Below are 20,752 nucleotides of genomic sequence, written 5' to 3' on the forward strand. Positions count from 1 at the left end.
GGCTCTAGGCACGCGGGCTTCCGTAATTGCTGCACGTGGGCTCCCTTGCTGTGCAGCGCAGCCTCGAGGCACGCGGGCTTCCGTGATTGCTGCACACGGGCTCCCTTGCTGTGCAGCCCAGCCTCTAGGCACACGAGCTTCCGTAATTGCTGCACACGGGCTCCCTTGCTGTGCAGCGCAGCCTCGAGGCACGCGGGCTTCCGTGATTGCTGCACACGGGCTCCCTTGCTGTGCAGCCCAGCCTCTAGGCACGCGGGCTTCCGTAATTGCTGCACACGGGCTCCCTTGCTGTGCAGCGCAGCCTCGAGGCACGCGGGCTTCCGTAATTGCTGCACGTGGGCTCCCTTGCTGTGCAGCGCAGCCTCTAGGCACGCGGGCTTCCGTGATTGCTGCACACGGGCTCCCTTGCTGTGCAGCCCAGCCTCTAGGCACGCGGGCTTCCGTAATTGCTGCACACGGGCTCCCTTGCTGTGCAGCGCAGCCTCTAGGCACGCGGGCTTCCGTAATTGCTGCACACGGGCTCCCTTGCTGTGCAGCGCAGCCTCTAGGCACGTGGGCTTCCGTAATTGCTGCACGTGGGCTCCCTTGCTGTGCAGCGCAGCCTCTAGGCACACGGGCTTCCGTAATTGCTGCACGTGGGCTCCCTTGCTGTGCAGCGCAGGCTCTAGGCACGTGGGCTTCCGTAATTGCTGCACGTGGGCTCCCTTGCTGTGCAGCGCAGGCTCTAGGCACGTGGGCTTCCGTAATTGCTGCACATGGGCTCCCTTGCTGTGCAGCGCAGCCTCTAGGCACACGGGCTTCCGTAATTGCTGCACGTGGGCTCCCTTGCTGTGCAGCGCAGGCTCTAGGCATGTGGGCTTCCGTAATTGCTGCACGTGGGCTCCCTTGCTGTGCAGCGCAGGCTCTAGGCACACAGGCTTCCGTAATTGCTGCACATGGGCTCAGTAGCTGTGGCCCCCGGCTCTAGAGCACGGGCTTAGTTGCCCTGAAGCATGTGGGATCTCCCCAGATAAGGGATCAGATCCGTGTGTCCTGCACTGGCAGGCAGATTCTTTACCACTGAGCCCCCAGGAAAGCCCACAGTTGATTTTTTAAATCGATATATAACAGTATATTAGTCTCAGGTGTGTAAGACAATGATTTGATATTTGTATATACTGCCCAGTGGTCACCCCAGTCAACATCCACCAGCTCACATAGTTACACAGTTTTTCCCTTTCGATGAGAACTTTCAAGATCTGCTCTCCGGGAAACTTTCAAATATTCAGTCCAGTGTTGTGAACTGCGGTAACCATGCTGTACACCGCGTCTCCAGGAGTCACTTATTTTATAGCTGGAAGTGTGTACCCATCTTGGCCCCTTTAGCCCCGACCTCTGGTAACCACCGTTCTATTCTCTGTATCTAGTAGCCCTTATGTTTTTTCTTTAAGATTCTGAATATAAGTGGATTATATGGTATTTGTCTTTCTCTAACTTGTTTCACTTTGCACAGGGCTTCCCTGATAGCTAAGTTGATAAAGAATCCAAAAAATCCAATCCCCTGCAACGCAGGAGACCCCAGTTTGATTCTTGGGTCAGGAAGAGCCACTGGAGAAGGGATAGGCTACCCACTCCAGTATTCTTGGGCTTGCTTGGTGGCTCAGCTGGCAAAGAATCCGTCTGCAATGCCGGAGACCTGGGTTCAATTCCTGGGTTGGAAAATCCCTTGGAGAAGGGAATGGCAACCTCCTCCAGTATTCTTGCCTGGAAAATCCCATGGACAGAGGAGCCTGGCCGGCTACAGTCCATGGGGTTGCAAGGAGTCAGACACAACTGAGCAACTTCACTTCACTTCAACTTGTTTTGACTGAGCAACTTCACTTCAACTTGTTTCAAGGGTCATCCATGTTACAGCAAATGGCAGGATTTCCTTCTTTTAGGGCTAAATATTCCATTATACACACACATCCTCTTTATCCATCCCTCAGCGGATGCTCAGGCTGCTTCTGTATCTTGGCTACGGTAAGCAGTGCTGCAGTGAAGAGGGGGTGCAGATATCTTTCTGAATTAGTGTTTTAATTTCCTCTGGATAAACACCCAGAAGTGGGCTTGCAGGACCACATAGTAATTCTACATATTTTTAATTTTTTGAGGAACTTCCATACCATTTTCCGTTTTCCACTATGGCTGCCCCCGTTGACATTCTGATGCAATTGAATTTTGTGCTGTTTATCCTGCATGCTGCTGGAGAAGGAAATGGCAATCCACTCCAGTATTCTCACCTGGAGAATCCCATGGACAGAGGGGCCTGGCAGGCTGCAGTCCATGGGGTCGCAAAGAGTAGAACACGACTGGGTGACTATCACAATTTCACTGTGTCCTGAAACCTTGCTGAATGGTTTATTAGTTCTGATAGTTTTCCTGTGTATTCTCTGTGATTTCCTATGTACGTGGTCATGACATTTGCAAACAGACATAGTTTTGCTTCATCCTTTCCAGCTTAGATGACTTTATTTTTTCTTACCTGATGGACGAGGCTAAAGCCTTCAGTGAAGCGCAGCAGTGAGCTGGCGGGACTGGTCCCTGTTCCTCTTTCCTGCCCCCTGGGGAGGCTCCAGTCTTCCCCACCGAGTGCGACGTGAGCTGCAGGGTGTCCTCAGGAAATGCTCTCTGTTTCTAGTTTCTTGAGTGCTTTTCTCACGAGAGGGTGTTGGGTTTTGTCAAATAGCGTTTCTGCACTTAGTGGGAAAAGCTTTCACAGCCCCTTTTAAGCCATGAAATCATCTGCCTCCCTGTCTTCCTCTTTCTCCCTCACCAAACCCAGAACCTCCCTGGAAGCAAACCAGAATCCCCAAACTAAACATGTGCTGCAAGATGGCTGAAGGACTCGTGTAGATCTCTTGGTCCTGGAATCCTTGCCCTGGCTGCTGTGTGACTGGGGCTGGGCCAGCCTACTGGACACCCCAAACAAGAGACATTCAAACAGACAAGCTCAAAGTTCAGACATAACTGACAATTCCTGGAGTGGTGGCTCCTTTCGCCTGCACACACACGACTGCCTCTTCTGTTAGACTGTAGAGTGAGAATGCTGGGCATCAGAGGACAGCGTTGTGCAGGAAACAGCATGGACTAAGCTGTGTGCCGAAAGGTGACGGTGGCCAGGCAGAGCCTTGTGTTAAAGGGATGGTAACATATTCTGAGCAGACCTTCCTGTTGTGGAAGTCTGCATTTTGAAAAATCTTGGGTTTAGTTTATTTCCCTGAGCCCTTACCTGTCTGCCTTTCTGTTCCAGGAGTCTGACGTGTCATCGGCTGACCTCACGAGTACAAGCTCTCTGACCACGTTCTGACTTGCCACGAGTAAGCGGTCATCCGTGTATCTTCATCCAGGACAGCGTCAGCTCAGTTCTGCTCATAGCCCCAGGCAGTGCTGGTGGAGCCCAGGAGGCCACACCACGGTTGCAGGCCACTGGGCATTGAGTCCAGGGCCTCAGAGAACAGTGATGGTAAAGGGGGAGCAGGAAGGACAGTGCGTGTCAGGGCCCTCCACCAGGACACACCTGTGTACACACACACGCGTGTGTGGATGTGTACTCAGAGTGAAAACTGATTTTTAACGTGTTGGCTCATGTGCATTGGTGGGTGGAGAAGTCCAAAGTCTGCAGGCCAGGCTTGTAGGCATCTAGATGCGTCTGGAGGCAGACCTCTTTGTCCAGGAAACCTTGCTTTTTGCTCATAAGGCCTTCAACTGAGGATGCCCACCCACATTATTGACAGTAATCTTCTTTACTTGGGCTCCCCTGGTGGCTCAGTAAAGGATCCACCTGCAACGCAGGAGATCTAGGTTTGATCTCTGGGTCAGGAAGATCCCCTGGAGGAGGGCATGGCAGCCCACTCCAGTGTTCTTGCCTGGAGAATCCCATGGACAGAGGGTCACAAAGAGTTGGATACGACTGAGGGACTAACACTCACTCTTTTCACTTCTTTTCTTGAAGGCAGTTAGTTGTACACGTCAGGCACACCTGTGCAACACGTGTGGACTAAATCACCAGTCTGACCGAATGAGGTGAGGCCACCGTTTCAGCCCGCCCTCTCCTGACGTGGGACCCACAGCTCTGCTGGAGCCGTGCCGAGTCTCGGAGTGAGGACAGTAAGCGAGCCACTCTTCCCAACAAAACACAGGTCCCAGGTGTGACTCAAACACACAGACCCGCTCCCAGGGCATGCAGCATGCTGGCGGGAGGCTTGCGTGTCTCTCCTCGACGCCCAGCAACTTAAGCACTGGGATGTGAGGGTAACTACTGCGGGTACATCGTACATTCTACCTTATGCTATGTGGTAAGAAGATAAGGGAAGAAAAGGTGTGTACTTGATGCACGCACACACACACGCGTGTACAGTCCATGGACTCGAGGCTGGTGAACATTTTGTTGTCTTGCGGCTCCATGGCCAGCTGGACTGCCAGCTCGCAAGCCGGCACCACCGCCAGCGCCTGGTCTCGCCCCAGCGCCAGAGCCTGGTCTGCAGCTAGAGGCCTTTCTGGCACACGCCCGACAGCTAGAGGTCGTGCGGCACCAGGGCTAGAGCCAAACCCGGGGCCACCTCTAGGCTCAGAGCCAGTGCCGCCAAGAACGGGAGCCAGCTTTATCCCTCGATCCAGAGTCAGCTCCGGAGCGAGAACGAGTTCCGACATCAGCTAGTGGGAAAGCCCCCGAACTCCGGGAAGCTCCAGAACCAGCTTGGGCACCAGCCCTGGACTCTGGATCAGACCCCACCCAGATCCCAGGGCAACAGAATTGCACTCGGTCTGCTCCAGCGCGGCTCTGGGAACACAACGAGACCTCCTGGCAGCTCTTGAGCAGAGCTCCCTCTGAAGCTGGTGCCAGCACCGGAGCCTGCGGGAGGATGAGCCCCAGAGACTTGAGTGCTCCAGGGCAGTACCAGAGCTCCAGCCAACTCCCAGCAGCAGCACAAGAGCGCAGGTGATCTCTGGAGCCAGCCCCCCCAGAGCTCCAGACTCAGGGTCACTTCCCGCACGGGCTCCAGCACCAACCACTCCCAGAGGCAGTTCTGTTACCTCCTCCAGGGCTCCAGCCAGTGTTGGCTCCCACTGCAGTACCAGCGGCCGCCCCAGTGCTGCTCCCGGGAAGGCTGGTGCTGTCCCACAGGCCGGAGGCAGCCTGGACATCAGCCATCACACCGACTCCAGACATAGACACAGACCTCTCACCCACTCCTGCACCAGCCCCATGATAGTTCTAGTGCCCATTCAGGAGAACCGGCACAGAGCCAGTGTGAGGCTCCAGGAGGCAGCGGCTCCAGGACCGGCTTCAGAGGTAGAGCCGGCTGCAGTCATGGCTCTAGGGCCAGCTCCAGAGCCAGGGCCAGCTTGGCTGCCAGAAGCCAGTGTCGGCTTGGGAGAAGGCACTCCGGCAGCCACACCAGAGCTAGGCCAAGCTCTGGCCCCAGTGTGATGCCATTTCAGGCACAGAGCAGCTCTATTCTCGGTTCCTGGGCCGGATTCCACGCCTGCTGGGGGGCCAGCATCTGCCCTGACCGCGATTCCAGAGGCGGACCCGGTGCCAGAGCTATGGCCGACTCGACCACCAGGCTGAGGGCCAGTTATGGAGTGAGAGCCAGGACTGGCTATGCAGCCAGAGGCACAGAGACCAGCCCCAGCCCCGGACGAGAGCCAGAGTGAGCCCCAGGCCAGCCCCACTCCAGCACCAGGGACAGCTCTCAGGCCACACCCGCAGCGGCTCGGCGCCGTGACGCCAGCTGGAGCCACACCAGCGCCCGCCCAGGAGTCAGCGCCGGCCTCAGAGGCCCCTCCAGAGGCAGAGCCGCTGAACTGCAGCAGCTGCGGGGCCGGGCCTCCACCGTCGGAGGTAGACCCGGCTAGCACGCCTCCCCTGGGGCCGGAGCTGTCTGACACCGGCTCTTGCATCAGCTCCAGCTCTAGGAGCAGAGCCCCTTTGAACCTGAGCAGCTCCGTCCCAGGTTCAGATCAGCTCTAGCACTGGGCGGGGCCGGGTCTGGGGCCAAGGGCAGAGACAGTCCCTTCCGGGCAGGTCAGTCACAGGTCCCTTCATCACCTGCTCTCTCACTCCTCCTCCTCCTCCCTGAGGTCTCAGCCCTCGGGGTCTCTCTCTTTCCCTCGGCCCCGCTTTGCCAAGCAAGGCCCACAGCGGGCAGAGGCCGCCAGTGTTGGAAATTGCGGCCAGTGTTGGAAAAACTGCATGTTTTGACCCAGAAAATCCACCTCACGGGTTCTTCCTGAAGTAGTAATTTATGGGCACAGATGTTCCGTTCAGCTTGATTCTGAGAATGAAAAATGGCAAATGGCCCACGTCCCATAGTAGGGGCTCTTCGGAAATTCTGATTTGGGGCCCCAGAAAATGTGGAGGAGGAAGAGGACTGGTCGGAGTGCAGCTGGGGGAACCACGTTTCAGAAGGGTACACGCCCCTGGGACCCTCCCTGACACCCCAAGTGGACAGGCACACGTGTGCACACCATCACGCGAGGGTCCCTGTGGGTGGGCTCCTAGGACTCGCTCTGCAGGTAAAGGGATGCACCCGTGGAGCCCTGGGGTCCCACGCACGGTTCTCCCAGAGAGGCATGTCCTCCACACCTCCCTGCCGGGGTCTGCTGACCTCTCTTCCTCACGTTGTCCCCAGCGCTGGTCATCAACCAGCCTGGAAACCTGCCGAAGCAGGGGCGACACAGCCGTCTCCAGTGTTTACGTTCCCGTGTCCCGGAGGCCAAGCGTCTCGGACGTACACCCACCACATGCGTCGCCTCGTTAGCCATGCACGGGTCTGTCCTCTGTCCCTTTTTAGAACACTGACTTTCAAGATCTGGGGACCACAGGGGTGTCAAACTGCTCTCTGGCCCTGGGATGCGAGGGACGTTGTCCCGGCCCGTGGTCTATCCTCCCAGCTCTCTGCATGTTTGTCTGTTTGGCCGCAGGAGGAGCCAGGCGCTTCCTTCTGTCTTCTGACTCTGGGGCCACACTTAGAGCAGGGGTCTCCAGCCTGAGACTGTACAGATATTTTCAAAAAAGACTTCAATTTCTACACCTTATTTTTAATTCACCTAGAAGTCCCCTTTCATTTAACAAGAATGCTACTTCAAGTTAAAAAAAAAATTAACCACTCCCCACTTAAAATATGTGGGCTACATAAAAGCCGTGCCTATAGCTCGATGCCGTTTATAGGAACATCCAGAGCAGGGAGAGACAAGAGACAGAAAGCAGACTCTGGGCGTCAGCGGCTGGGGGAGGGAGGCTGGGGGGTGGGCGGCTTTTGTTCCTTTAGGTCAGAAGTGGATCCACTGAGGGAGATCCACAGTGCGGTCCATCTCGGAAGGTGAGTGCGGCCAGGGAGCAAGCCCTCGGGTCAGGGTTTCCTCTGGAGTGGAACCGCGGGGAAGGTCGCTCAGCATCGTGAGTGTACTCCATGCTTAGGAAGTGCATGATGTACAGTGTAAAGAATTAAATGCTGTGACAGTGAGGCCTCAACTGAAAGGCACCGTAAGTAATGTCAAATGAAAAGCAGAAATGAGAAACATCGGGAGGGGAAGGCAAGCTCTAGGCAGGAGCAGGGAGAAGGGTCCCGGGTCAGGACCCGGTGCTGCGGGCAGCTCACAGGAAGGCGCGTCCGGCTGCTCCGGGCCCCGCAGGAGGCAGGTGCAGGTGGGTGTTCCAAGCCACCTCGGCCCTCGAGACCCTTTCCTTCCCCGGCGCCCCCCCAAGCCTCTGCCGCCCACATGGATGCCCCTCGCTCGGGGACAGAGGGGGCGCCCTGGTCCTCCACCTCCTCGGGCCGGCGGCCTGAGGACCCAGAGTCCTGCCCACACAAGAATGATGCGTTCCCTGCCCCTGGACCTTCTGCTCCCAGATCGTGCACTGACCTCTCCCGGGAAGAAGCGAGACCACCCCCAGGACTGGGTACAAACCTTGGCTAAGAGGGTCCCCAGGTCCCCACACTCCCTCCTGCTACCTTCACCTGGGGGGTTAACATAGCCGGCCCTCTGACCCCTCAGCCTGCTCCTGCTTGGGGCAGGCCCACCCGACACAAGCCCTCCCTCTCACACACACAGGGAGGGGACACAGGGCTACCGCGTGGGATCCCAGAGGCGGCTGGGTTGGGACTGGGCTGCCCTGGGCCTCCCTGTGTTACCTTTGGTTCTTCTGGGCAAATGACCAGACAATGTCTGTGGCTGCGGCCTTGGGACCTCAGGACGCACAGGAGGACACGCTGCTCATCAAGGGCGCCGGCCAGGCCAGCTGGGCGGGGGCTTCTCTAGGATGAGGCGCCTGCTTACCGGTTCCGAGTTCTGTTGGGCTCTATGGTCAGGGAGGAGACGTCACTTCCTGGGGTCTCTATACTTGGAGTCCCTGCTCAAACATTAGCCTCCCAAGGGCCCTGAGGGCTGCTGAGGGGTCACCCGCCCCCCACTTCATGCCATGTCCCTGCATGGTAACACCAACTGGGAGGCCTGGGTGCAGCCAGGGCCCGGCTCTGGGGACACAGCTGGGTTCAGACTCGGCTCCTCCTTGTCACCGGTGACGGGACCCCGGACAAGCCATGTGCCTCTCTGGGCCTCCCCAGTCTCCCTGTCTGCACAGTGGGGTCACTCGATCATCTACGGCCTGGACGCTCAGTCGTGTCTGACCCTTTGCAGCCCCATGGACTGTAGCCTATCAGGCTCCTCGGTCTGTGGGATTATCCAGGCAAGAATACCGGAGTGGGCTGCCATTTCTTTCTCCAGGGGATCTTCCCGACCCAGGGACTGAACCTGCGTCTCCTGTGTCTGTTGCGATGCAGGAAGAATCTTTACTGCTTGAGCTGTCGGGGGAGGCTGGTCACGATGTATTGTCCTTTCAATGTTGTTTGCCAGGATTTTACTGAGGATTTTTGCATCTCTATCCATAATAAGACTTCCCTGTAGCTCAAACGGTAAAGAGTCTGCCTGCCATGCAGGAGACCAGGGTTCGATTCCTGCATTGGGAAGTTCCTCTGGAGAAGGGAACGGCAATCCACTCCAGTATTCTTGCCTGGAGAATTCCATGGACAGAGAAGCCTGGTGGACTAGTCTATGGGGTCGTGAAGAGCTGGACACGACTGAGCGACTCACACACACATCCATAATGAATTGTGGCCTGTAGATGTCTTTTCTTGCGGCTACTCTGGAATCGGGTAATGCTGCCATCACAGCATGTACATCACAGTGAATTTAAAAGTATCCCCTCCTTTGTCTTCGGAAGAGTTTAGGAAGAACTGGCATTCTAAGTATTTGAGATGAAACACCGGGCTCTGGGCTTGGCTTTGTTGACAATTCCATTACTGCTTCAGTCTCCTCACTTATTATAGGCTAACCAGGCTTTCTATTTCTTCTTCTATCAGTTTTGGTAGTTTGTGTGTTTCCTGAAGTTTTCCATTTCATTTAGGTTAAATAACTTGTTCCATAAAATTGTCCCATACTTGCCAGTTTTGTAAATCTTTAAAAGAAACAACTGTTTTACTGATTTTCTCGAGTGCTCCTCTGTTCCATTTATCTTTGCTCTAGATTTCATTATTTCCTTTGTTCTACTAACCTTGGTTTTACTTTGCTCTTCTTTGTCTCATCAAGGGCTCTTGATGAAAGTGAAAGAGGAAGTGAAAAAGTTGCCTTAAAACTCAACATTCAGAAAACTAAGATCATGGCATCTGGTCCCATCGCTTCATGGCAAATAGATGGGGAAACAGTGTCAGACTTTATGTTTTTGGGCTCCAAAATCACTGCAGATGGTGACTGCAGCCATGAAATTAAAAGACGCTTGCTCCTTGGAAGAAAAGTTATGACCAACCTAGACAGCATATTAAAAAACAGAGACTTTACTCTGCCAACAAAGGTCTGTCTGGTCAAAGCTATGGTGTTTCCAGTAGTCATGTATGGATGTGAGAGTTGGCTTATAAAGAAAGCTGAGTGCCGAAGAATTGACGCTTTTGAACTGTGGTGTTGGAGAAGACTCTTGTGAGTCCCTTGGACTTCAAGGAGATCCAACCAGTCCATCCTAAAGGACATCAGTCCTGAATATTCATTGGATGGACTGATGCTGAAGCTGAAACTCCAGTACTTTGGCCACCTGATGCAAAGAGCTGACTCATTTCAAAAGAACCTGATGCTGGGAAAGATTGAAGGCGGGGAGAAAAGGGGATGACAGAGGATGAGATGGTTGGATGGCATCACCAACTCAATGGACATGAGTCTGAGTGAACTCCGGGAGTTGGTGATGGACAGGGAGGCATGGAGTGCTGCAGCCCAGGGGGTCACAAAAAGTTGGACACGACTAAGTGATTGAACTGAACTAATGAAGGGCATTGTCTCACCAGCCCCAGACAGCAGCCAGTCAACTCCCCAGGTCTGCATTGTTGGGTAGACAACAGTCACACACTGGAGTGGACCAGGCTACCAGGTGCTTTTCATGGCCCCCCACTCTCTGACTACAGTTTCACCCTGAACCTTGCCAGCCCCAGGCTTTGGTGGCTGCCATGGACAGGCTGACCTGGCCTCTCACAGACCACAGCCTCAGGTGTTGTCTGTGATCTGGAAACAAGAGCACTTGCTGAAGTTTGCAGAGGGGCACTGCCCGTCACAGGGCCCTACCCACCACCACCAGACTCTGCCTCTGGGTGCTTCCCTCACACCTTCCAGGCTTGGGTCCCTGGTGCCTATGCCCTTGGGCACTCAAGAACATCCATCCATCAGATCTGACAAAGGCAAAGCCGGTCCTTCCATCCAGCCACCAGTTCCCCAACACGGAGCCCAGGACCAGCAGAAGCTCCCATTCCAGGATCTGGGATCAGTTAAGGAGACGGCCTGAAATCAGGGGCTGGGAAGGTGCCCACGTGCTTGGTGTGCACTCCAGGCCCAAGCGGAGAGGATCAGCGTGACCTTTGCCAACATGAGCTTGGGCCCCCTCATGGCCAGGGGGAGGAGATGACTGCCCCACCCCTTATCCCGGACAGCCCCTCCCAGTTCCAGCATGCCTCACTCCCTCCATACCCAGAGGGGACCAAGATGCCCCAGCTCCTAGAAGCCCCTGGAGTTGGACGCTGGCATGGGGTGCCCTGCAGGGTCTGGGCTCTGCTGATCCTCCACTCCTCGGGAGCCAGGAGTATACATTCCGTCCTCAGCATCCCCACGGCCCTCTGCCTCCAGCAGCCCTTGTCTTCAGCTCCACACGCCCTTGGCAGCCTCAGGCACAGAGGGCTGGGTCTCAGGGTCTGCAACGTCAGCTTCTCGTTGCTCTCCAATCAGCAGGTGAGGGACCCCCTGCATCCATGTCAGCCTGGGCATCAGAAGAGCGACAAGGACCAGAGTGCCCTGCTGATCCCCCAGGGCCCTCACTCAGACCTCTCTGGTCCAGACGGCACCCGAAGGGCTTTGACGAGAAGCCCCCTCTGGGCCCTCAGGGCAGCAGGCCCCTCCCTGAGAGGAGCAGGATGACTGCACAGCCTCCACTGAGCACAGGAGGAGACAGAGGCCGCCTCCGCCATCTCTGGGGGGTTCTCTGGAATCCATGCTATACGGGCTGGAACACAGGTCCAACAAAACACCTCTGAATCTAGGAGCTGAGAAGTGGGGGTTCTGACCAGACAGCCTGTACCTTGTCCCCCTTGCCCTGCAGTGACTTCTGACCCCTGGCCCCACACTCAGAGTCCTGTGTGGTCTGGTCCAGACACCCTCCCCGGTGAGCACCTCTCATCCCCGCCCCAGGCTCCCTACAGCCTTCCTCCCCCAGGGACCCTCCCAAGCTCCTCCCCACCCCGTCACCCCCATCCACAATGGACTCACCTCCAAGGCTGGGCTCAGAGCCTCGGGCTCCTGTGCAAGGACAGCCTTTGGGGCCATGTTGGCCTGGACTCAAACCCACGGCGGGGCCACGTCACGGCCCGTGACAGGCCAGCTCATATGGTGACTCTCTGAGCCTCCGTTTCCTCCACTGAAACCGGGATCGGTGACTCTGACCTTGGGAGAGGGTGCTGGGGATTAAAGCAGGGAGAGGAAGACACCCAAAGTGCTTGGACTCAGGAGGTCCCCTGTCTGGGGGAGCCCAACCCAGGCCAAGGTCTCAGCGTGGGCTCAGTGAACGTGAAGAGCCATGATCTGACCGCCCCAGTCACGACTGGACTTGGTCACTTAGACTTGAATGACCTTGAGTGCTGGGACCGCTGCTCATCTACAAAGTGGGGTGAAATGACTGAGAGACCAGAGGCCTCACTATTAACAGCTACTGCCCCCCAACTCTCGCCCCTAGGGGTGCTGGGCGCCCTTCTCCATGGGCTCCCTCTGACCCCCGGCCACCGGCCAGGCCTGCCCTAGGGGACAGGCTGGACCTCAGTCTTGGGGTGCTGTCAGAAAGACAAGCAACGTGGGCAGAGGACGCGCGGACGTGGTGGCCTCCCCTTCTCCCTGCCGAGTCGGCGTCCAGCGACTCACCCAGCCAGGCCCTGGGGTCCAGACGGAGGGCTGGGGGTTTGCACGGTGACTGTCCTGTCTCCTGGTCTCCAGGACCACCCAGCCCAGCAGCGCTCGGCGGCCAGCCTGGCTGCGGTGGGGGTGGAGTCGGAGCTCAAGGGGACACAGGCCCCAGAGCAGGGGACTGGGGGGCCCGGCAGGACGATCACGACCGGAGGAGCCGTTGGCGGTGCGCGCGGCGGGAGGCGGGGACGGGAGACGCGCATGCGCGGCGCGGCTGTGGGCGGAGGGGGACCGAGGCCCCGCCCCCCCGGCGGGTCAGCCCCACGCCCCATCCCGAGGCGGGGGTGGGGAGGGCAGAGAGCCTGCAGCGCACCCGCAGCCCCCAGGAGGGAGAGTCAGCGCAGTGAGCGCCCTGAGCCTCCTGAGCAGTTCCTGCCCAAGCCCTCACGGGACAGTTAGGAAACAGGCCGGGAGAGGGGCAGGGACTCGGCCCAGCACAGCGCGTGAGCCCCGCGCAGAGGGGCAGGCAGGGTTCCAGGCTCCGAGGCCGGGCTTCAGCCCTGCCATGGGGTTTGCTCTGGGAACCACACGGCCTGAGGTCCTGGGGTACCCTGCCCACCCACCCTGCCCACCCCTCCCGCGTGGGACCCTTTCCTTTGGGCATCCACACGTGGGCTCAAGTGCGCGCGCGTGCGGACACACACGCACACACACACACACACACACACACACTGAATGCCCTGCTGGGCGTGGACCCTGGAAGGAGATGAGGAGGAAGAAAGAGGTGGGAAGTGGCCTGACGGGACCCACCGGTGGGGAGGGCACAGGAGGCGGTTCCCTGCTGCCTGGACGCCATTTATCTCCCAGTTATCGAGCGCCTGTTCCATGAAGGCTTCTGCCTGCGTGTGTGCTCAGTCCTATTTGACCTTTTGCGGTCCCGTGGACTATAGTCCGCCAGGCTCCTAGGTCCATGGAATTCTGCAGGCCAGAATACTTGAGCAGGTTGACAATTCCTACTCCAGCGGATCTTCTGACCCAAGAGTCGAACCCGCAGTCTCCTGCATCTCCTGCGTTGGCAGGCAGACTCTTTACCACTGCGCCACCTGGGAAGCCCCCTACCCCATGCAGGCGCCTCCTAAATGCTGGTGGCAGAACCATGAACACAGGCTGACAGATAAGATCTTCATGCCCAGGCACACATGCCTCCCAGGCAGGTTTAGTTCTCAGGAGATGGGTCTGACAAGAGGCCTAAGTAAGGCTCCTGGAGTTCCATAATCCAGGCTGGAGGAGAAATGAGCTCCCTGGGGACCTTTTAGCATCCTATCACCAGGACGGGGCTGGGAGGGCAAAGGGCCCCCCTGGGAACATGAAGCCTGTGTTCGCTGCCTTGGGGAGAGTTGCAGCATCTCTGTCTCTGACCCTGGAACCCCGTGTCTTTGTCCAGCATCTGGGAAATGGTGACAGGCTCAGTTGTTAGTGTGCAAGTGGGCCCAGTCTCAGGCCCTCCTTAGTTCTCAATGGACCAAAACTGAAGTTGCTCTCCTTGGTCCAGCCGACAGCATTGGGGCAAAGAACTGAGGGCTTGGGGAGGGTAGAAAGGGCTTAAAGCAACTCTTAAGAACCACGATTTGGACAGGAACGGGTTTGGGGCTCCAGCAAGTGCTGGATCATGGTAGACTGGATTAGAGGGCAGCCTCTGGACCAGTTCTTTGGGTCTAAATCATGTCTCTACCACTTAATTTGTGTAGGTCACTTCCTCTCTCTGGGCCTTGGTTACCTTTTAAAGGTAAGAAACAGGTGAAGATTAATGAGCTAATACAGGGAAAGCTCTTAAGAAAATGTCTGGCACACCAAGAGTTCTAGAGAAGGTTTTGTGCAGTTGGCTCAGATCAGGGCGCCTTGGGCAGGACAGGGGGCAGAGGCTTTGCTGGTGGGAAGGGCATGGAGGCACAGCAGGTCCAGAGGATGAGGGGGCTAGCTATGGGCTGCCATCCCCTGATACCTGTCTAGCTGTCTGTCTGGTTCCCCAGGAGGCCAGCAGGGGTAACAGTGCCCTGCAGTAGAATTGGGAGACTGTTACCGGGTGGGCAGAACCTCTGGGAGAGAAAGGAAAGCACCCTGAAATTGATGGCTTGGCCAGGTCATCACGTGCGGGAGAGATGGGAGGGGCTTGGGGAGGAGGAGAGGGTGAGGGGCTGATGGATGAGCAGAAAGTGAGAAAGAGGCGCAGCTAACTCAGGAGACGCTTGGGGCTTCCGGCAGTCACCTGTGCTCCCTGTTACCAGATACACAAGGGAAGGGAAACTTGGATTTGAAAGAACCTGGCTGGGGTGACTAGGGCCAGTGGAGTAAGGAATCCAAATTTATTGAAAAGCAGACAGTGATTATACTAACAAAGTGGGTTTCATCAGGAAAGGCAAGAGGATTGCTATCAGGACACGCATACCCCAGCAAAGACTATAGGCAAGTCCACGAAACAGGAGAACAGAGTTACTCTGCAGAGAATAGTCGGAGAAGGCAATGGCAACCAACTCCAGTCCTCTTGCCTGGAAAATCCCATGGACGGAGGGGCCTGGTGGACTGCAGTCCATGGGGTCGCTAGGAGTCAGACACGACTGAGCTTCACTTTCACTTTTCACTTTCATGCATTGGAGAAGGAAATGGCAACCCACTCCAGTGTTCTTGCCTGGAGAATCCCAGGGACCGGGGAGCCTGGTGGGTTGCTGTCTATGGGGTGGCACAGAGTCAGACACGACTGAAGCGACTTAGCAGCAGCAGCAGCAGAGAATAGTAGGCAGCTGGGAAACCGAGCTTTGGAGGAAAATCCATTGGAGGAAAGTGCGAGATCAGGGCTGGTGAGGGCTTCCCATTGGCTGAGCTGCTTGCTTTCCCATTGGCTAAGAAAAAGTTACCCAAAAAAGCAAAATGGTTGTCCAAGGAGGCCTTGCAAATAGCTAAGAAGCAAAAGGCAAAGGAGAAAGGGACAGATACCCAGCTGAATGCAGAGTTCAAGAGAATAGGAAGGAGAGAGAAGCCTTCTTAAGTGAACAATGCAAAGAAATAGAGGAAAACTATAGAATGAGAAACACTGGAGATCTCAAGAAAGTTAAAGATACCAAGGGAATATTTCCTGCAAAGATGGGCACGATGAAGGACAGAAACTATGGACCTAACAGAACCAGAAGAGATTAAAAAGAGGTGGCAAGAATACACAGAACTATACAAAAAAAGTCTTAATGACCTGGATAACCATGATGGTGTGGTCACTTACCTAGAGCCAGACATGCTGGGGTGTGAAATCAAATGGGCCTTAGGAAGCATTGCTACAAACAAAGCTAGTGGAGGAGATGGAATTCCAGCTGAGCTATTTCAAATCCTAAAAGATGATGCTGTGAAGTGCTGCACTCAATATGCCAGCAAATTTGGAAAACTCAGCAGTGGCCACAGGACTGGAAGAGGTTCGTTTTCATTCCGATCCCAAAGAAGGGCAATCGGAACTCTTTCCTAGGGGGTGAGGCTGGTGTGTGTTCTGGAGAGGGTAAGGCTGCTTCCTCGGAGATGATCTGAATGACCAGGGGAATCTGGTATTCACACCGTAGACCTTGTTATTCCCTGGGCTGAGACAGGAGAGTCAGGCTTTATAAATAAACAGTAAAGGGAGTTCCATGGCAGGCCAGTGCTTAGGACTCTTGTGTTTTCACTGTGGGGGGCATGGGTTTGATCACCGGTCAGGGAACCAAGTCCCACAAGCGGCATGGTGAGGCCAAAAAGTAAAATAAAAATAAAATATATAACATATATAAACCAAGTGAATAATAAAACGACAGTGAAGACCTTTGTCTCTGCCCCCAGGCTGCCCCTCTGGTCCCAGGGTCTGCTCACACACTCGGACGCTCCCATGTTCCTGGCTCTGAGGCATCTGTCTGCTGTCTGTCTCACTTACTTGGGACTGGCAAGTGTTATTCCATCGTGATCCCTTTATTCCCACAGAACTCCCACTCCAGCATGGATCTGCTGGCCTTGCCTCCTCACCACTGTCTCACGAGCTCTGGGGGCAGAGAAGGGCTGGGGTCCCACTGAACAAACCCAACTGCTCCAAAAAGCCACGCCATGGCGAATGCCCCAGGCTTCAGCCCCCAGGCCAGAAGAGCAGCATGCAGGGCAGTGAGACAAAGAGAGCCCCACAACTGCATGAGAACACTGGTGTGCACACAGGGAGCACGACAGCGTCCTCTGTGGCAGCAATTCAGACGGTCACCGGGGCAGAGACGGGAGCAGAGAATGAAAGGACCAAGTTTCCACATGAGATAGGCGCTACGGTATTTTATAGAGTCTGTGTTAATAAATTAGGGAAGAAGAAACATCTTAACAATACAGGAGGGCAAAGCACATAAATTTGAAAAGAGGAAATAATCAGCTGGAACTAATAATTGCCACCACATGTCAAAGCGGCTCACGTCCTCTTACGTAAAAAGTCCCGAGGGACCTCCCTGGTGGTCCAGGGGTTAGGACTCAGGCTTTTACTGCTAAGGGCCTGGGTTCAATCCCTTGTCAGGGAACTAAGATCCTGCAAGAGGCACAGCGCAGTGCAGCCAAAAAAAAAAAAAAAAAAAAAGAGTCCCTAGAAACGAAGAAAAGCAGCCATGCAGATAAAGGAACAGAAAGGTCATTATCAGACGTGTCACACACACAAATAACACTTCAGTCTTATGACTCCAAAACCCCCAGAGTTTGGAAATATACTCCGGGGCTGTGTGGAAATAGGAACTTTTATTCATCATTGATGGGAATACATGTTTCTTTCCAATGGAGACAGTTTGGTCATGTCTGTCAAAATTACAGACGCATTCACCCTCTGACTCAGCAGTCCCAGGTCAGGGGTCCATCCCCTAGAAACACCTCTACACTTGCCATGGGTATGTTTTATTTCCTGCACCTTCATCAGAGCAAAAGACTGGACACACCCCAGCTCCCTGCATTGGGGAGAGGATACTGATGACCATCCACACAAGGAAACAAAGTGTTATATTGGATTAGAAAATAAGGAGGAAGAGGGAAGGGAGGAAGGGAAGACCTTTCAGTGCTGACCTGGAAAGATCACCCCTGGTGCTGACCGCTGGCAGGGCTGAGCCTCACTGGACAGTCCCCTGGACTTCAGGCTGTCTTTTCCAAGCACCTTGAAGAGTAGCTTTGTCTGTGAGCCCAGGACTTCTGGCCCAGCTCATCCCCTGAGCAGGAGGGGGACCCTAGCCAATGCCCTGGGAGCACAGTCTGGTTCCCCTGGTGGACTCGACCCCAGCCCTCTGGGTTACCACTGGGAGGACATAGAATGGCTAGTTACCTTCTGTCTGAAAAGATGAAGGCCACCTTCATGATGGAACCTAGGAACAGACATCCTCACAGGCCCATTTTATGGAAGGCAAGGCTGAGGACAGTGGAGGGAGCAGGTATGCGTTGGTGATGGGCAGCATGGGCACTCAGACCAAGGGCCTCACATCCCCTGCACCACAGCCCCCTCCCGCTTGGTCCTGAGCGGCTGGACAAGGACACCTGGGGGACCTGCGGCTCCCACCTGAGCTGGGACCCCTGCCCGGGCCCCGAACTCATCTGACCCCGGCCCCCGTCGGCTCCAGGCCTGCTCAGCTTGGTGTTCCCAGGCCTCTAGAACACTGCCTGGTACAAGGTAAGCAAGTAAATTCTATTGAACCAGTGTGATGCTCCCAACAGACCTAAGAGGTAAGTGCCATGTTACAGATGAGCAAGCGGAGAGCTTCTGCGGTTCTATCACTCGGGCCTTGTGCGCTGTGAGTGGTCCCTGCTGTGTGCAGGCACCTGGGACACTGTGGTGAGCCCACCCCAGCCCTGCGTCAGAAAGCCCACCCACGGAGGGGTGCAGCATCTCAGCCATGGCCGCAGTGGGTGGGGAGTGCAGAGCCAGGGCCTCTCCAGCACAACGTCTTCCACCAGCTGTGGAGCTAGAGTGGGCTCTGGAGTCAGCTCCAGGGCTGGAGCCCCCTGAAGCGCAAGAACGTGCCCCACCTGTAGACGAGTGCCCGCTCGGGCCCCAGCTCCAGACTAGAGCTAGCTCCAGCTCAAAGGGACCGGCTCCAGAGCTGAAGACATTGCAGTCGCCGGTTCTTGCACTGAATCTGGTATCAGTGCCAGAACTGGAATCGATCTCAGAACTAGAGCCAATTCTAGAACCAGCCCCAGCACGGTTGCCTGATACAGCCACGTTCCAGCCTCGTAAGAGGCACCAGCTCCCAGGCCCGTTCCACAGGCAGAGCCAGCCATCTGTCCAGCCTCATCCACAGCTCCACCCTCAGCGCCTGTCGCTAAGCCCTGGCCACTCCCGACTACAACCCCAGAGACCTCCTCCACCTCGCCTCTGAAAGTCACTCAGTTGTGTCCGATTCTTTGCGACTCCATGGACTGTAGTCCATGGAATTCTCCAGGCCAGAATACTAGAGTGGGTAGCCTTTCCCTTCTCCAGGGGATCTTCCCAACCCCAGGAATCGAACCCAGATCTCCTGCATTGCAGGGGGATTCTTTACCAGCTGAGCCACAAGGGAAGCTCGCCTGTGAGGGCAACACCACATTTCTGTTACATGTGATAGGTTTGTTTATATTTAATATGCTAAATTTTAGATTCAATATAATTTCATCTTTCGTCAGTTTTAAGTGGGGCACTCTGTTAACTACATCCTCTGGACCGTGTAACATCACCACTCCCTAGGTCAACAGCTTCTTCATCATGACAACAGGAGCCCTGCACCCACCAAGCAGTTACACCTCAGTCCCCGCCCAACAACCGTGAACCTGCTTGCGGCCTCCGTGCCCGCCCCTCGCCCCGGCCTGCGGCCCCCTCCAGAGCTCGGCTGGCCCTCCTGTGCCCCGCCCCACCAGAGGTGAAGACCTCTGACACCACCAATGTGTTCAGTGCCGCTGGCTCCACCGCCCACCACGACTTTGTCCTGGAGATGCTGACCTTCACCAGAGGGGTGAGGCCAGGCATGGAGCCAGCTCAACCCTCCCCTACATGAAGCCGGAGGGGCTCAAGGTTGCCAACAGCGCCTTCTCATCGCCCCCCCCCGCACTGGCCAGTCACAGGGTGCCCTGCCGGGGTCTACACCCAGCTGGGAAGCCAAGCATTTACAGACGCAAGAGACCAAGACCAGCTGGGCACCTTGTTCCTAAAAAGACAGTCCAGACCACCCGAGCGCACTTCACCTTGAACTTCTGCTGCCAAGATGGCACTTGCTGCTCAGCAGGCCAACCTGACCTCCGGTGGCCCACTCAGCCTCGAGCGCCTGCTCACCTTTGCACCAGCTCCAGGCTCAGAGCGCGCTCTGGCTCCCCCCCAGCCCTAAGCCACGCCCATCTCCACTGGCTCGGGCATCACTTTGGGCACAGCTGCCAGAGGCAGAGCCGGCCCAGCCCTGGAGCCCGTCCACCAGGCTAGCTCTGGCTGACTTTCTGAGGGGCGCTGCCCACCAGCACGGTGCCCTGTCCCCCACCCAGGCCCTGTCCTCTGTGCACCTCTGCCGGGGTCCAGCCCCGGCTGATCCAGGGTATTCGAAGGAGAGACAGCATAGGCGACCTATTTATTTAAATATTTATCAAAGATATAAAGAGTAATAGAATGAGGATAGCTCAGTAGGAAAATTCAGTGGAGAAAAGAGGCTGAGTAGCTTGGTTTACGCAGGAGACCAATAAAACTTCAAGACAAGAAATTTGCACCACTTACGTAGGCCGCAGGCGTCCTTCCGTTCTCCTGAAGGAGAGGAGACACTGAGGCCTCCCCAGTCGGATCTTAGAAGCCCAGGCATAATTAGCAAGCATGGCAGGTTCCGCGCTCCAGATGGAGACTCAGCCAGAATTTGAGAGAGAGAGTGACATGGGGAGACCAAGTTTCAGTGAACAAGGCCCGCACCTTATTTTCCAAAGTAGCTTTTATACCTTAAGTTATGCATAGAGGATAATGGGGGAAGGGGTGGAGTCATGCAAGGACAGCAGTTCCTGGTTCTAATCGAAGCCAGGCTTTCAAACTTATCATATGCAAAAGTTCAGGTGATTTACATCATCTTCTGGCCAGGAGGCCTGTTAACATTTTAAGAAACTTATTTTTCTCTAAAGTGATTATTCCAAAGTCAGGCACCAACCTCCAAAAAAGCATTGGACAAAGCTGCATTCCTATAGGGCAAAGGTGAGGTGGGCTCAGTCAAGAAAAGAATTAACTCAAGGGTCCAAGCTTACAAACATTGAGGCTACTACTTACATTTCTATACACCCATTATATCAATCA

At 55.6% G+C, this 20,752-nt stretch overlaps 1 long non-coding RNA gene across 2 annotated transcripts; it reads right to left on the reverse strand.

The window, feature by feature from the left end:
• Window positions 1–1,743: 1,743 nt before the first annotated feature.
• LOC102389244 lies at window positions 1,744–12,721 on the reverse strand. 2 transcript variants are annotated; one of them, XR_006639847.1, is made up of 6 exons: window positions 12,466–12,721; window positions 11,821–12,008; window positions 11,029–11,314; window positions 10,634–10,819; window positions 8,160–8,326; window positions 1,744–7,019 (listed from the first exon to the last, which is right to left on the reverse strand). It is a non-coding gene; the product is annotated as an uncharacterized LOC102389244 (long non-coding RNA). The 2 variants fall into 2 exon arrangements; XR_006543712.2 differs by lacking the exon at window positions 10,634–10,819 and having other exon boundaries at window positions 12,466–12,718.
• Window positions 12,722–20,752: the final 8,031 nt, after the last annotated feature.

The sequence above is a fragment of the Bubalus bubalis genome, chromosome 12 (genome assembly GCF_019923935.1).
Source record: "Bubalus bubalis isolate 160015118507 breed Murrah chromosome 12, NDDB_SH_1, whole genome shotgun sequence".
Taxonomy (NCBI): Eukaryota; Metazoa; Chordata; class Mammalia; order Artiodactyla; family Bovidae; genus Bubalus; species Bubalus bubalis.